The sequence below is a fragment of the Tamandua tetradactyla genome, chromosome 9, assembly GCF_023851605.1.
Source record: "Tamandua tetradactyla isolate mTamTet1 chromosome 9, mTamTet1.pri, whole genome shotgun sequence".
Classification (NCBI taxonomy): domain Eukaryota; kingdom Metazoa; phylum Chordata; class Mammalia; order Pilosa; family Myrmecophagidae; genus Tamandua; species Tamandua tetradactyla.
This window is the reverse complement of record NC_135335.1, coordinates 114,686,878-114,704,630: the sequence shown is the minus strand read 5'-3', so window position 1 is coordinate 114,704,630 and position 17,753 is coordinate 114,686,878. Positions and strand designations below refer to the sequence as shown.

Below are 17,753 nucleotides of genomic sequence, written 5' to 3'. Positions count from 1 at the left end.
ATGTTATTTTTCACAAAAAAAAAAGAAAAAAAGTTGATTGTGATGATAAAAAAATATTTAAGCCCTTGAGCCTCCTATATTCTGGAGCAGCTAGAATGAAAAATATGAGCGGATTGTATGGTAGCCCATGACAAACTCTGGGATCTGTCCTGTAACTACTTGTTGAAGAATGCCTTGAAAACTCTTGCTTTCTTATTCCTTGCTTTGCATATATGTTATACTATGCAATCAAAAAGTTAAAAATAAAAAAATAAGGAAGAGAAAATCCTGACAACTCAGCATACGCTAAAGTAAGTTTAACAGCACGAGTAAAGGAACCTGAACAAAATCCAAATAATAAATGACTAGGCTAAATTAAAGTATTATAAAAAGTATATTATTGCAAGTCTAACAAAAAGGAATCCTTAAATATAAAAAACTAATAAAACAGCATAAGTATCAAGGAAAGTACCTCAACTTTCCCTGAAAGATTTATTACTTACCAGTAATACGCTAATACAGATCCAAAAATTCAGAGAATGCCAGAGTTTTAAATAGAACCTTTATTATTCAGAATTTTCCTGATATAAGGAGTTACAGAAAAAAGATGGAGAACTAAGATTACCTATGTCTAAGTTGGTTAAAATTACCTCTAAAATTTATCACAACAGTGATCAAGCTTAAAAAAACACTAGTACTTCAAAAAGGCAGACAGACAGCACTCCCAGGGGCTCTGTGAGAGGAAACACCACTTCTCTCAATCTCCAACCAGGTGCCTCAGGTGACAATACAGGTGGGAAAACAGTTTTCTTGTTGAGACAGGAGCCACATATTCAGTGTCAAATAAAAAACCTATTTGGTGCCCCACCAATCAGCTACTATAACGGAGGATCCAGTAAAAGGGTGAATAAACCCTATTTTTGCAGTTGCTAGATTGCCTAATTGGAGCCAGAAATTTAAAGCATAGCTTCCTGTATGTACCAGAATGTCCAGTATATTTGCTGGGAAGAGATCTGTTAAGCAAGAAGAATGCCAAGATAAACTGTTCTCCAGATTGTTTGTCAATAGAATTGCCTCTAGGACAAATAAGCTTGTGCGTTGCAAGCTGCACTGCTCTTTCTCAGGCAGGGGATTGGGGGAGGGGGTGCAGATCATCCTTCTCTCAGAAAAAATTTTGAAACCTGTGTAAAACCACAGGTGTGGGCTGACGGAAAACCAGGACATGCAAAAACAGTCAGACCAGCTCAAGTGAAACTCCAAAAGTCAGGCACTCTGTCATGTTAAACAGTAGCCACTTAAACTCGAATCCAGAGAAGGAATCATTCCATTAATACAGTATGTGAATGAGATCTTATTTACAAGTCATATAAGAAAAAAAAAAAAAGAGTTGTGCTTCAATTAGTGAGTTTTATATTTCTGTATTTCTGTTTTTGTGTCTGTTTGTGTCATCTGTTTGTTCAATGTATATTTTCCTGCCCCAGATGGCAATACAAAATAATAAATTCTTTAAAAAGAGCTCTATTCAAATTGGTTAAAGTTAAGTGCTTATTATGTATCAGTTATCCTTGGAGTCCCCAAAATTAAGAAAATCAAGTTTCTAGTACTCTTTAAACTCCTCTTGCCTTCTGCCACTGCCTTCCTTGACTTACGCTAACTCCCAAATCCTACTGAAGATTCAGCAGATTAAAAAAAGAAATCACCCTGTTATTCAGACCCATACACCTGAATACGGAGATCTTTCCACTCCAAGCCAGGAAGATTTGGGACTACACATACTGTGCAGAAGTTTTTAAGAGCCCAGGTTCTGAAATCCAAAGCCCAGCTCTGCAAGGATTGCTAGTGAAGGTCATGTAGAAATCTACATAAGCAAAAGTATTTAAAAGAAAAAATGAAGAAAAGGAAATACTGCACATTCTTTCTATGTCACCTATTCCTGCCCCAAGGCCTTCTCCTGAACCTTGACCAAATTCAAGACAAAATAATAAAAAGTAAGCCAGTCTAGGCAGCTCTGGGGAAAGGGCTGGGAGCAGACAAATGGGGGAGGTATAAATTTGGCTTAAAAATTCTTTCTACTGGCCTGGAGATTAAGAGTGTTAAGTACAGAAAGACTATTATGAAATAGGCCATGTTTTGCATAGTTTTCCTTGTATTTCCAAAAACTAAAATTATTTTTTTCTAACACCTTTGCAACATTAGCCACAAAAGAAAAATCATTATTAAAACATATTCATAGCTTTAGGATAATGGAATATAATCCAATGGCCAAATGTAAAAGCTCCAGTAAGTAAAGTAAAACGTCCTTCAAAGCTATGAAAATTTTTCTTAAATTATGCTTGGAACAAATTAAACAATTATATTTTCCAAAGCCTGACAATCAATATGCTTTTAACATTTTTTATTGTGAATTATAACACATATGCAGCAAAGTGATACATTTCAAGGTGCAGTTTAGCAAGCAGTCATAGAACAAAGTTCAAAGTATAGTATGTGTTGCAGTTTCACAATTTCAGATATTTCCTTCTGGCTGTTCTAGTACACTAGAAACTAAAAATAAATATCTATATAATGATTTGGTAGTCATAATCATTTGTTAAATCCTAACTTCTTTGTTACAACTCCTCCCTCTCTTTAGATCTCTCAATCTTCAGGGATATTTGGGCAATGGTTGTTCTAACTTCATGTTGAAAAGGGGTGTTGACTCTATGAGGTGAAGGAATATAACTGGTTAATGTTCTGGGAGAGACTGGTACCTCTAAGTTTCAAAGCTTATCTTGTATAGGAACAATCTGGAGGTTTTAGGTTTCCGAAAATTAAATGTAATAAGTAAAACTTTCATAGAGTCCTAGAGCCCTGGATTTTAGTTTTCAGGAATACTGTTGGTTGGGGTTTGGCACATCATGGCAAGTTGTAATATCTGGCTGAAGTTTGCATAAGAGTAATCCCCAGAATGACCTCTCGACTCGATTTGGAATCCCTTAGCCACTGCAACCTTATTTAGTTTGATTTCTATTCCCCGTTTTGGTCAAGCAGGCATTCTCGATTTCACAACGTCAGGGACAGGGACAGGTCCTCCCATGTTGCCCAGCAGACTTACATCCGTGAGAGTCAGTCCCACGTAGGGGGAACATAATGAGTTTATTTGCAGGCTCTGGCTTAGAGCCACAAGAGGTTCTCTGGGGGTGACTCTTAGGTGTGTATATAAGTAGGCTTAGCTTCACCATCACAGAAATAAGTTCATAAGGGCCAGCCTCAAAGTCAGGGGCTTGGTTTATTAAATTGGGAGTCCCCAGTGCTTGAGAGAATATCAGGAATTTCCCAGGTGGGGAAGTTTAATGGTACCACACTTCTTCTCCAGTTCTTCAAGGGATTTTGCTATTTTTTTTATTATCTGCCCAAAATACTCTGGAAGGTATCATGGTATTACATCAAGATACACATAATCATCAGATCTGATTTCCTATTCTGTGTCGCCATATATTTAGGTTGTTTAAATAAACTAGCCAGACAAGTTAAGTTAGTGTGCTACAGAAAATTTAAAATTGGGGCAAAATAAACATCTCTTCCCGGTCTCACACAGAAGTTGAAGTTTTAAAATACAGACCAAATCATCTTTTACCCAGTATTCTGATTTACCTTAGTTCCAACCAGATCAGCTTCATTCATATCTCCAATTGAAATCTGATCTCTTATTCATCTTCTTTAATATTTGCTGTATGGAGTAATGCAGACTTTCAGAGCTGTAGAACACTAACTCTGAGTCTTAATTGTCACACAGGTATCCATAGATACACACCAAGTTAAACACATATAGCACAGCATCTCAGAATTTAGAAATGAGACTTAAAACTTAGGAATAAATATGACTAATGTAAGAGCTTACAATTTAGGCCCTGGTCTTCTTATGACTATTTTCTAAATAAGACCATACGATATTTGTCCTTTTGTTTCTGGCCTATTTTGCTCAACACAATGCCCTCAAGGTTCATTCACCTCGTTGCCTGCCTCATGACATCATTCCTTTCTTGTATATCTTGCAGCCACACAATATTCCATCATATGTAGACACCTCTGCTCACCCTTCTGCTCCTTAGTCAGTGGACCCTTCGGCCACCTCAACCCACTGGCTAATATTCAACATGTTCATAATTTTAGGATATTATGAAAACAAAGAGGTGTTTAACCTCTAATAGAAGAGAAGGGAAAAACTTTTTTGCATTATTGATACTATACTATTATCAACAGACCTATTTCAGAAATTATACATAATATATTTCACTAAAATACTGATAATACAGCAAATGGAAAAATGCAGTATTTCTGGAAACCATTCCCCATGAACTATCAAGAATACAATTCTATTCTACTTAAGTATATTCTCCCTAAACTTATACAAGTTTAATGATATAAACTAGAATTACATCTACTAAATCTTTAAGATAGTGAAAAATATGTGTTGAGATTGTTAGACAAACTTTATTTTAAGAGTAATTATATTTTGTAAAATGTTAAAGACAGTTCCAAAAATCTTTTTAGTAACTTAAAGTATGCAATTACTATATAAAGAATAGTAAAATAAAGAATGCAAAATATGCTTTGTTAAAGAAAAAGTTTAATTTTATCCTAAAATAACTAGTTTTCACAAAGTAAGCAAAATGTATAAGACAAAATCAGAATGAATACAGAGAGTTGGAAAAGATTTATAAAAAATAAACTTGGTTTATTTGCTGTTGTCAATGCTAACTAAAATTTAATAAGCTTATTTAAGGGTATGATTTTGTCCTAAGGGGAAATAACTAGTTTTCACAAAATATAAAGCAGAAATGCAAAAGACAAAATCTAAATTACTATAGTCCATATTGACTAAGATTTAATAAAAAGCTTTTATATCAAACATTATATTCATGCAAAACTAAAATTTAGTTTACTTAAATTGTTAGTTTGTTCTCAGTGAAAAGTTACAAAAAGTTTTTCTTAACCATCTAAGTATTCTACCTACAAGACAAATATTCTATGTGTTGACATTTTAATTTTTAATTTTTTTTGTATTTTTAAATTTCTTTCTATGTGTTAACATTTTGAATCAAACCCTAAAGGATATCTTTTTTATTTCAAGAGTTTATTGGTTCACCTTATAAAAAGTGAGGTGCTGACAATAGTTTCATTTAATATATTATGAGTTGCATAAGAAGTGTTCAGGAAGTATTGTAAAGTAAAAAGCAATTTTCTAACCTGTTAGCTAAATTTGTGTAGGTGAAATGTTCTTCATATATATAAAAATTGTACACGATTCTTAAAGACTTTAACCATGTTCTCACTGTCCATGTTATACCCTGATACTGAGCGGCATAATATTAAACAACAGAATAATGATACTAATATTAGTAGTATTTCATTTTTAAAAATGTTATGTCACAAAAACAACCAAATTTCCTTATAGGTTACACTGTTTTACTCAAACGCTCCTCTAAAAATGCATGCAGTCAACTATAAGTCTTCTTCTTTCAGTGCTATTTCTTTTTTTTTTTATTTTTTTATTTTTTTATTTTTTACATGGGCAGGCACCAGGAATCAGACCCGGGTCCTCTGGCATGGCAGGCAAGCGTTCTTGCCTGCTGAGCCACCATGGCCCACCCTCAATGCTATTTCTGATGATTCAGATGATTCTTCTTGAAAACCACAGTTGGTGAAACACATGCTAAACTCCTAAGCCTGAGGCATCCCTCAATTTTTCAAGACAACTTAAATACAGCTTGAATTTTCCCTCAAGTATAGGCATATACCATTTCCCTTATCTAGAATATTCTATCCCTAATCTATCTAAATCTTACTCAAACTGCAAGATTGGAGCAAATCCCCCCTACTCTATCCCCCTTATTTAAAGCTTTTTTTTTCCTTCTTTTTTGGGGGGGTGCATGGTCCAGGAATCAAACCTGGGTCTCCCACATGGAGGGCGCGCATTCTACCACTGAACCACCCATGTACCTAAAGCTTTTTGTAATCACAACCTTGGATGAGAACCTATTCTCCTAAATATTTGCTAGCGTGTGACTCTTGGACCAGTTATACATCTATAAGCATGTGTGCTATCTCTAAATGTCTTATGGCCCCAAGGCCACTCGTGCCCATCTAGAATGAAAGTTCCTAGAGAGCAGGGGCTACATCTTAAGAGATTTGACAGCATCTAGCATTGTGCTTTATAATAACAGGCATTAAGTAAATCTTAAAAATTATACTTTGCTTACATGGTTAATGATTGTGGCAAATGTACTTCTTTCATGCTCTTATAATGGAGTGAAAATAAAATAAAGCAAAATACACATTTAATAGTTCAACAATTTCATTTCCATATCAGAGTTTTCCTAAAGGAGCTTACCTTACTAAAAGAGTATGAAACAGAATCATAAAGGCTTTATATTATAACCTTCTCTATCCATAAAATTCTCACAAACTTTAAAATACTCTAATCTCGAATTGCTTTTTAGATGCTCTCAAACTGTAAAATTACATGCAGTGAACAATGAAAAACTTTTATTAATTCATATGACTATGGTATATAGCTTTAAAGACTTGCAAAAAGAAAGGCAAAGCAGAGAACAAGAAACATTAGTAAGAAGGTTCCAGGTGGTTAGCTGTTGAATCCACAACAGAGACCTTAAAACTTTCAGTCCTTAGAACATCTTAAATTGAGCAAAAGACCCAGTGGTCCTTAAAAAAATCTTGTTAAATCTTGTAACCTTTATATTGTAGTGGTTATCACTGTTATAATTCATCTACGGGGCTTCTTAATGCTGCAAAAAGGAAACACACAGTGAAGCTTTAGAATCAGAGAAAAACACTTTTGCATTCACGGGGACTACAGAATTCTTATTATTCAGTTTACAGACAAAACTACCTAACTAAATCCTGACTCTTTTCTTCTTAGCTGACTGACAGTTGACTATTTCAAAGTGTACTGGGATAGTTACTGCAGAACAGTAAGGGAATAAAAAAAGGTGTTAAGTGAAATGCAAACAAGTTTATTGCATTATATATTAGAACCTTTAGCAAAATGGTTTGGGGTGCACTATCCCCAAAGGAGTCAGTGAAAGACCTGTTTACAGTATTCTGATGGCAGAACACCTACCATCAGAATACTGTACATCCCTTGTCTCTATGTACAAGGGAACACCCACCAGGATGGAAAGTGAGCATGGCTTTGGGGCCAGCCAGGTCTAGCCTACAGAATTCAGGACAGCCCTGAAGACCAGAATGGAGACCCATCAAAAGAGAGGCGGCCTTGAACAAAGAATGGAATATAAGCACAGAAGAGCTTATTTAGGGATACAGAGTACCTGGAAATGCAATGAGAAGAGTTAAGATGCCCCCATGTTTCAAATCCAATGACAGTTAAATTAGAATTAAGGTTAAATTTTCTTATAACTCTTTAGCAAGTTTCTCCTACCACAGGACTGAGTACTTAACTGAGTGACTATGAGAGAAAGAGAATCCACTTCCTTATTGTATATCTATGTATGAAGCACAACATTCAGCATCTTTCAAGGCTACATAAAAATAAAACAAGTCTTCCACCAGGGATCTACCATATATGTCCTTTGGTTCCTTATGTATAAAATTCCTCCCCAGATGTGAATCAAGATACAACAGGGTACCATTCATTGCACATTATTAACAAACCTTCAGTCTGTGATATTCACAGTCATCACCATAAACAACTAAGAGATGGCCGTCACAAAGCTCATATTCTTTGTAACTTTTTGTTTTTATTTATTATAACCCATCTACTCTAGAGAGGTTTTTTTTTCTTTTTTACTCAACTTTTGCACATTAAAAATGTCCTTCATATCCTATGAGATAATTCTTTGGAGTTAGCAAAAACCTTACGGGAGCCAAGGCACTTAAAAAAGCAAAGAGATCTGAAATTCCCTATTTTTTCCCAGTAAAACTTCTTATTCAAACTTTCTTAGGATACATAATTTGTGTAAGAAGCGATCTATACAATGATAATGTTCAACAATAACAACAAAAATCCCTGCTCCATCACTTACCTGGTTTTTAACTAGGTAAGTTGCTAACCTAACTTCTTTCTAAGTCTCTTTCACTGCTAACGAGCTGTTGGGAGTATTAAATAAAGTCAGTGAGGTAATGTTATGTAAGTCATTTAGCACAATGCACTCTAATAGTCACACAATAAGTATGCTGAAATAAAAACACCCAATTCTTACTTACCAGCCTAAAGTGAGAGCAACTGTTTCTCACAAAGCCAAAGAAAGAGTAGGTGACCCATATACAGGTTTCCGCAGCACCACCAGTGGGTACTTTCACTTCCAGAACGGCATTAATAATAAGATTATTAGAGTGGAGACAACACCTTCACCAAAAGTTCTACTGCACCTCCCCAAGCTTTCAACAGTTAAGTCCTCCACATCACTGAGTTTTCTTCAGTAAATAACTGGAGAAGCCAAGCAAGTAAACAATGAAGGTCCATAAGGGTCAACCTCTTTGATGAACTGGTCATAATCAAGAAAAGGGAGGGGAGCTATGAGGCATCATTTGGAACAGCCTAATTTCTGAAAGGAAGACAAGAGAGTTGAACATCACCTAAAAATCTGACAGCTTATGTTATCTGAGGTTTTTGCTCAAAGGTGAGAAACAATAACAGGCAGAAAAAATGCAGCCAATACTTTCTAATTCTGAGCAATGAATAAACACGAATTACACAATTCCTCGTAAGGGTCATGTGGTTTTTAAAGCAAGAGAAAAATCAAAGCAAAGCTCCTTCCCACATGTCAGACTCCTATAATTAATATTTACTAAACAGCAACACTAAATATCTTACACTAGAAAAAAATTCCAAAGTTCTCCAAATGCTTCTCTGTTTATTATCTGCCCCTCAAATTAATTAATGACATTTTCAGGCAGACAAGGCAGGAATTATGGCTCCCATTTTACAAAGGAAGAAACTGAGAAAGGGGGAAATGGGAACAGAGCTTTCTTAAACCAGAGCCTTTTCCATCATGCCACACGGATTAATTACTTATGATGATTAATGCAACTACAAGGATTCTAACTGCTTGAAAATGTTTCAACGCCACAGGCCTATAATATACTTGAATCTTTCCAACAGAGGAAGTGAATGCTGGGAGTAGCTAAATAATGTGACGGGGGGAACCCTGCAAGATCTACCTCACTACTCAGTAGGATTTTGAACATATAATCTGAGATCCCATCACCCTCTTGAACTGCTTTTCATAAGCAGGCACTGTATATTTTAATGATTTTTTAGAATCAAAAGTCCTATTTAATCAGAAATGCAGAACTAAGGTCACAAGAGTCAACTAGAGATATTACTCAACAACGTGAAGAACAGACAAATACCTGAACGTAACTACCATACACTGGACAAAGGCAGGCTTAGAATTCCAATGACCTGGAAGCCATTGGATATTTAAGATCAAGGAGGACAAAAAAAAAAAAAAGCATGGTACGGGGCTGAAGCTTATCAGAGATAACAAGAGCAGCACTAGGTTTAGAAGCCAAAGAAAGAGGAGCATCTGGGAAGGGAAATTCTCAATAAAAAGAATATGAAGACTGAGAATACACGGGTGACTGGAATCGCCAATGGGGGCTCAGTTAAATGGGTACTAGCTGAAGAATGATCTCTCTCTCCCTGGGATGGCAGAAGCCTTGATTAGGGTCCAGGGCAAACTGGACTTTGCCTTGGTCTTTCTCTTCTAAGAGTTCACAAGACATTTCAGAGGAGACCTAAGATAAAATAATAGAGCAACATGAGATCAGATAGCCTGAAGAAAAGAATACTGTCACAATTAATCATCTTCAAGAACATGAAGAAGTCTTATAAAGATCAAAGTAACCAACTGCCTTCATTTTCACTAAAGCTTAAATTGCAAAAAGAGAAACTGTTTAAACAGAGCAGTTACTGACTTAAGACAATGTTAGTAAAAGATCCTCAAATCCTCCTTTAAAATTATTTTCCCCAAGGACAGAATAAATGTTGAAAAGTTTAGAAGAGGCCTTTTTGTGGTTCCATTCTGATGAGGGGAGGTCAGGGACATACATTTAAATTTAGGGTTTTTAAGCCAAATTTTACAGAACATTCCTTTTCATTAGCTGCGTGTTCCTGCAGGGGCTGTCATGAGAAGACCATCAGTGGATCTGTATTACTGGCCTCAGTGGCTAGTTCTGGTCCAAAGGAAAGTCGTTCCCCCATCTCTCCCACAGACTAGATATGAGTCCAGAGAGTCATCCTAAGTTCTCAGCCCCTGAAACCACTGAACCTAGAACCAGAATCATTTCTCCATAAATCAATCCCATCCAATACAGCAATCTTGCTTTCTGTCTCATTCCAGAAATGCTAAAAAAGATACCACTTACTCACCAACTATACAAGAGAGTCTGTGGAAAGACAGAAACTTTTCTTGGCAGAAGAAATAGAAGAAGAGGGATAAAGAGGCAGCACCTTTTCGTCCTTACCCTCTCACTGCAGCACAGGGTTCCTGCCATCCACTGGCTTTTCTGAATTCAGCCCTACCCAATGGCAGTGGTGGGCACTAGCCTGGCCAGTGAGGCTCAGCTCAACCAAACTCAGTCTAAAATCATGAGCATTATCAGATCCAGACCACTTCAAGAGGTACGACTGCCAGAACATTCTTAAGGTTGCATTATACCCACTTGAGTGGGCAAGTCAAACCTTCAAGCACCCTTACTTATATGCCCAGTGTCACCGATGGAGTAGGGTAGTACTGGAAAACAGACCATCCCCTTTGGTCTACCTGGCACAGCCCCGCGCTAGGGCAGAGGTTCTGCAGTTACTGAGGAGTGTGCTAAAAAGCCGAATCTAAAGGCTAGCATGACCTCAGATGGATAATGGGTCATGCTGCTTTTTTATTCAACCAAGCCAAAAGTTTACCGAATGGTGAAACTGTTCGATTATTCTCATGAATGCAAAATTTAGACATAAGGACAGTTCAAGTCCTTATGCAGTATAATCATGAGGTACCACACCTCCTTACCTGAAAAACTGCATCATCTTCAGATATGACAGAAACACCAAAGAAACTCAGAATCAATGTCTTTTATAAAGTCAATTCATCCTTTAATAACACAGCTGCCACAAACAAGAAAGCTAACAGAATCAAACAACTAAGAGCAGGTCTTTTAAAGTTAGGATTTCCACTAGTTTCGTAAATAAAATTTTTTTAAAGAACATTCTCTGCACACGACTTCCAGTCTTACCCAGGGCAACTCAATTCAAAAACCCTAGAAATAAAATAAAACAATTAAACACGGCTAGGATATGACAGCGATGCTTCTGAATCTGTAATTTCACATAAAGGCCTCCCTGGACAAGGCACCAAATTCAGCATCTGAAGATCCTGAGGTGCCCGGTTACAATCCCTGCCCGCTGCCCACAAGCTGAGGGGCCGGAGGGAAGGCAGGCTGGGCCCCGGAACAAACGGGGCAGTCAAAATAAGTTTTTGAAGGAGCATAAAGCCGAGGGCTGAAGGTGAGGAAGAGGCCAGGGAAAAGGCTGATCACCGGCCCAGCGCGGAGGGAAGGAAGGGCTGACCACGGGCCAAGCACGGAGGGAGGAACAGGGCTGACAAACGGCCCAGCACGGCGGAAGGGGAAGGGATGACCACTGGCCGAGCGCAGAGGGAGGGACAGGGCTGACCACAGGCCTAGCACAGAGGGAGGGAAGGGCTGACCACAGGCCGAGCGCGGAGGGAGGAACAGGGCTGACCACAGGCCTAGGGCAGAGGGAGGGAAGGGCTGACCACAGGCCAAGCACGGAGGGAGGGACAGGGCTGACCACAGGCCTAGGGCAGAGGGAGGGAAGGGCTGACTACAGGCCGAGCGCGGAGGGAGGGACAGGGCTGACTACAGGCCTAGCGCGGAGAAAGGGAAGGGCTGACTACAGGCCGAGCGTGGAGGGAGGGACAGGGCCGACCACTGGCCTAGCGCAGAGGGAGGGAAGGGCCGACCACAGGCCGAGCGCGGAGGGAGGGACAGGGCTGACCACAGGCCTAGGGCAGAGGGAGGGAAGGGCTGACCACAGGCCGAGCGCGGAGGGAGGGACAGGGCTGACCACAGGCCTAGGGCAGAGGGAGGGAAGGGCTGACTACAGGCCGAGCGCGGAGAAAGGGAAGGGCTGACCACAGGCCTAGCGCGGAGGGAGGGAAGGGCTGACCACAGGCCAAGCACGGAGGGAGGGACAGGACTGACCACCGGCCGAGCGCGGAGGGAGGGAAGGGCTGACTACAGGCCGAGCGTGGAGGGAGGGACAGGGCCGACCACTGGCCTAGCGCAGAGGGAGGGAAGAGGTGACCACCGGCCGAGCACGGAGGGAGGGACAGGGCTGACCACAGGCCGAGCGCGGAGGGAGGGACAGGGCTGACCACTGGCCGAGCGCGGAGGGACAGGGCTGACCACAGGCCAAGCACGGAGAGAGGGACAGGGCTGACCACCGGCCGAGCGCGGAGGGAGGGACAGGGCTGACCACAGCCCGAGCGCGGAGGGAAGGGCTGACCACCGGCCGAGCACGGAGGGAGGGACAGGGCTGACCACTGGCCGAGCGCGGAGGGAAGGGCTGACCACAGGCTGAGCGCGGAGGGAAGGACAGGGCTGACCACAGGCTGAGTGCGGAGGGAAGGACAGGGCTGACCACTGGCCGAGCGCGGAGGGAAGGGCTGACCACCGGCCGAGCGCGGAGGGAGGGAAGGGCTGACCACAGGCCGAGCGCGGAGGGAGGGACAGGGCTGACCACTGGCCGAGCGCGGAGGGAGGGAAGGGCTGACCACCGGCCGAGCGCGGAGGGAGGGACAGGGCTGACCACTGGCCGAGCGCGGAGGGAAGGGCTGACCACCGGCCGAGCGCGGAGGGAGGGAAGGGCTGACCACAGGCCGAGAGCGGAGGGAAGGAAGGGCTGACCACTGGCCGAGCGCGGAGGATCCAAGCTGAGACACCGGCCGTAATTCCGACACTGATGAACGCAGCACTTTCAAATTCCGTCCCACAAAGGAAGATGCGGCCCCAGCAGGGCACAGCTGGAAAACTCAGAGGACCTGCTCTCAGATCTCAGTAAGATGCTCCGCGGGAACCCGGGCCGGCCCGGCCCTCCACTCCAAGAGCAGGCCACACGGCCGCGCCCGGACACGCCGTCAAGGCCAACGACGGCAGACCGCCCGCCGCGAACACCCAGATCTCACGAGAGTCCGCGGAAACGGGCGCAGCCAAATCTCGCGGGACTCTGCCGGCCTTTATAAGGCGCCGTCTCGCGCGTCCCCCTCTCGCTCCGGGCGGCGTGCGCGGGGCCACTGCAGAGGACGACCGCCCTGTCCGCAACGCCCGCGGGAGAATGCAGGGCTGGTTTCCGTCTGGCATGCGCTGTGGTCGGGGTTGTGCTGGGCTGGAACAGCTGCAGTCGCACAACAATATTTCCATCTATTTTTAAATCTTCAAATTAGTAGGTTCGATACAGCTCTTAAGCTTGCTTACTCAGAAAAAGGCTTTTGTGTAAGAGTCTCCTATGCCTTTGAAAACGTGCACAGTGTAAGAACCACACACTAACAGCACGAGTAGTCACGGCTCCTGAGGTTAACACGCGCTGAATGCGGACTGCTGCGCTGGGTACTACTGCAAGTCCTGAAATGTATTAACCCATTTAATTTGGAACTACCGTACAAGGTACGTGATGTCAGTGTCCTCGCTTCACTGGAAAGGAAACTGAGGCTTCGGGAGGTAAACAGCGACCCCCTGAAGTCACCCAGCTGAGTTGAGACTCTAACCCCAGAGGTCTGACCCCAGAGCCCGCATTTGGGTCCCACGGCAGAGTGAGGCTTCACTCCTCCTTTAAAGCCGGTGAAGATCTCCCTTCTGCCGAGACAGGCGCAGTGACAGTAATAAACGTGGGTCCCTGGTCAGAACTCAACTACGGCGATTCTACTTGCTTCTTCGCGAACAGCCGTGGGAGATAGCTTTCTGTGGGAAATTTTTCTACCCTGACTTATCGACTCTCTTACTTTATCCGTGATTTCTTTAAAAAAAAATTTCCCCAGAAGTAAGAAAAGCCAAGTAGGTCCAACGGCGTTTTGTCTCCTTTGAAACAACTATGCAAGCTTGGTGTTTCTTAACACTTAGGCCCTTCTGCTTTATCTCCTCCAAGCCTTTAGAACTAGCTTAATTATCTTTGTAAAAGGAATTGGGCTGCCTGTTTAGCGATCCTTCTGTTAAATACACATGCCCAAGGCCACAGGCACAGGTTGGCCTCTGAGCAGCAGGTAGTGACTAAATACTGGCAACTGCACTGTTAAACCATCCACAACGCAGCCTTCTTCATTACTTTTCCTCCTCCCACTCTTATACTCAAGCCCTCCAAAATTTCCAGCCCTCACTCTTTCTAGGAACACTGAGATGAAAATGAAAATGAAAATCCCTCCTTATAACAAAGCAATTGTTACATTTCTTATGCATGACTGATTAGACATGTGGCTGGCAGCAAGCCCTTTGAGCAATTTTTCAGCCTTGACTTTTAGCCAAATGTGTATTATAAAATATATAGATGCACCTACACCCACATTCACATGCATATATACAAATATTCAAATTTCTTCCAGAGCAATTTATGCACCTGATTTCAAAAACACATTTAATTGAACCTACTGTCGCTTCAAATGAAATTTCTACTTAATTGATAACTGCAAGTGTATTATTAACCAGTGCTCTTTGAGAATAAACCATAAAGAGAAGAAAGCTCTTGGTAAAGCTGGAAGATAAACTACTACTCTTTCCCCTGATGGACTGACTACCTCCCTTTCCTCCAGGTTCATGTTCTGCCTGCACGTGGTGCTGGCAGGCTAGGCCAGATGACTGTGCAGGAAGAGATCACTCACATCTATGCCAGTTTGGATGGAAAGATGTTGAGACAGGCTCTACAACCCACTGGCCTGCCTGAAACATCCACTCACCTTTCTGCAGGCAGCCCCGTTGGTCAGGAGAAAAGCAAATACAGACTCGTGTGTTCTGATACCACGACTCTTGAGGCACAATATTTACCTTTACAGCACAAATCCCTGCCCTGCACTCCATTGTTTTCTTTCATTACAACAATGCGAATTTTTGACACAATTCAGTGTGAATACCAGTGCCTGCAAGTGTTTCAGCCCACCTCCCAGGGCCAAGGGGAACATGACATTTAGCTTTAGGCCACAATCTCAGAAGTTGGGAAGGGACCTAGAGGATATGTCCCAGCTTTTTTATGTGTCCTTAGCTTATTTATGCAGTTATTTACCCTCCCCCCACCTCTTCAAATAACGAGGTTAGTACCGGTGGCACTCCTTCTGGGGTAACGGAAATAATACATAGCATATTTACTCGCTGGTTACTCTGCCAGGTAGAGTACTAAATGTATCTATGCATTATCTAATTAACAATCCCAAGAGATAGGCCCTACTCTCGTCCTCTTTTCCCCAGGTATAATACTTAATTCTCAAACAACAAGCTTGGAATTCAAACCACGTCTGATTCCAAACCCCCCTAAGAAAAGTGAACCCACCTTTATTTTTAGCTTATCTCGACGCAATTCTCTGCTATCAGCACCGACGTAACATCTTTCATGTGTGAAAACATTTAAAGTCTAGGTGATGCCTCGCGTCGTGTTTCCGGAACTCACAAGCTTATGAAGGCACCAACTGGGATGAATGAAAATGCTGGGGAAAGCAACCTCAGTGCCCCCACAATCCAGGGACGTGCACTCAAAGCCAGGTCCTAACACGGTCTACTCCACCTGTGGGGCGTGGTCCAGCCTCGACTGCTCCTGGGCCCTGACCTTAGGGGGGGCCTCATAACCTCTGTGCATGAACTCGTTTCACCACCGTGAGTGGCAGCAAGCCCGTCCCAGCCGGGCCCTCCACAGAGGTCAGGGACCAAGGATGTTTATGACCTGAAACAAAGTCTGGACGCCCGGCTCCATACAGAAGCAGCTAAAAGTGTGTGTACATGTGTGCACACACACACACAACAGAGACGGCCAGGTCCTGCCTAATCCAGAGGAACCAGCCACCTTAACGGATGCTGCAGCCATCACCCAGCCCCGGAAGGATTACAAATTGAGGCATTTGTGATGGGGGGTTTTTGGGAGGGGGGGCTGCCAGTGAGAGAAGAGGCGTGTCAGAACAGTGACAATTGAGGATAAGGTGGTGGTAGCTGCTGTTTCATGAAGAGGCCATCTGGAAGAACAGAGATGACAGGGGTCCAGGTGGGTCACGCTCACGAGCCGCCCTGCCGCCACTGCAGTTCTGAGGTGCCGGGTTCCCCTGCAATCCCTCTTGTCAGCCGAGCCGTGCCCTTGGTGTGGGAAGCACCGACGTAAAGCAGTTAGGTCCTAGGAAGCACGTCCAGGGTCAAGCCTGCGGTTGAACCAGGCAAAGCCAAACTGAAGTTCTGAGGACTTCCCTGGGCAGTTTTCAGAAGTCCCCGAGGCGAGACCAGCCCGGAGCGCGTTCCAAATGTGGGTGGCTTCGTCCCGCCCCCCCAATACTGCCCAGTCACTCGGGTGGCGACCAGGAATCTGCATCGCCAGTGGGGCCCCAGGGATCTGGTGCAGGGGGTATAGGCATCTGAATTATTAACACTGACTAATTATTAATTTTAATTAATTTTATTAATTAAAATTAACACTGACTTAATTTCTCCAGGTCCAGCAGTGGGGGAGACAGTTCTAGATTAAGTGTCGGGAGACCTTCAGGAGACCTGAGTTCAAGTCCTGTGTCAAACTTAGAAGTTACAGGACCTGGGGCAAGTCATTTAATCTCTCTGGGTCTTTCTTTATCTGTTAAATGAGGGGACTGGAAATGATCTCTAAAAGTCCCTCTTAGCTCTGAAATACTGTCATTGTGAAAAGTGCTTTTTGGTAGCAAACTTTACCACGTAATACATTTTTGCCTCATGAACTCTCAAAGATACCACTTTTGGTGTACTTAAAGATGGGTCCAGGTATGTATGGTAAGGCAAAGCTGGATTCAAGAGCAATTATCATATCATGTTGGGGGTACACAACAACATCAAATACATACTCTGCCCTGGACCCCCCTGCAGCCAAAGGCACGCATTATCATTGGGAAGCCAGAGGTGCAGGTAGCCACACCCAAAGGAACTGACCCCGATGGCTGAGCCACGTGCCTGCCTACACACTCACTCCTGCTCAAGGGAAGGCCCTCCCTAGTGTGGGCTCCTGAGGATATTCCCAGGACGAAGAACTTTTATCAAAGCCACCAAGATGTGGCTGCAGACTTCATTTTTCTACTTCAGGTTTGCTTTTAGGAGAGGCATCACAAAGAACGAAGGGAACATGCTTCAGCACAAGCATATCAGCACACGGTTTTATTCTCCCTGCAGAAGTATTGCAACTTGTTCACTGCTCTCTGTGAAATCACAGCTTGTTTGTTCAGTAAATAAAGCATCTGAATTAATAAGGGATTTAAGGAAGCAAGAGGGGAAAGGCCTTGCCCTAAAATAAGATCTGTGGTTAGCGCCAACTCTCAGCGAGAAGTTGAACTGACATTCTCATTCCCTCTTTAATTATTAAGGGAGGGGGTGCTGGCAGCAGGCGCAGAGGGGACTGACAATGAGGCTAGGAAGGACCCTGGAGGACAAAGGGAGTCAGAGCTAGACAATGAGTGACAGCAGATACAGGTTTAGCAACTGCTGCTTGGTCCTTCCCTTATTTTCTTCTAAGAAAACTAAATAAATTAGATTAC

At 42.7% G+C, this 17,753-nt stretch overlaps 1 protein-coding gene across 18 annotated transcripts in view; it reads right to left on the bottom strand.

The window, feature by feature from the left end:
- MAST4 (microtubule associated serine/threonine kinase family member 4) overlaps positions 1-17,753 on the bottom strand; it is a 632,749-nt gene that overhangs the window by 536,916 nt on the left and 78,080 nt on the right. For 9 of the 18 annotated variants that reach the window (XM_077117368.1, XM_077117367.1, XM_077117366.1 and 6 more), the window contains exon 1: positions 12,928-13,176. The exons of 7 other annotated variants lie outside the window; for them this stretch is intronic. The gene's annotated coding sequence lies outside the window, so the exon portion shown is untranslated. Of the gene's footprint in view, positions 1-12,927; positions 13,177-17,753 lie in introns of those variants that run through there. 2 more of the 18 variants (XM_077117375.1, XM_077117378.1) reach the window with 1 other exon arrangement.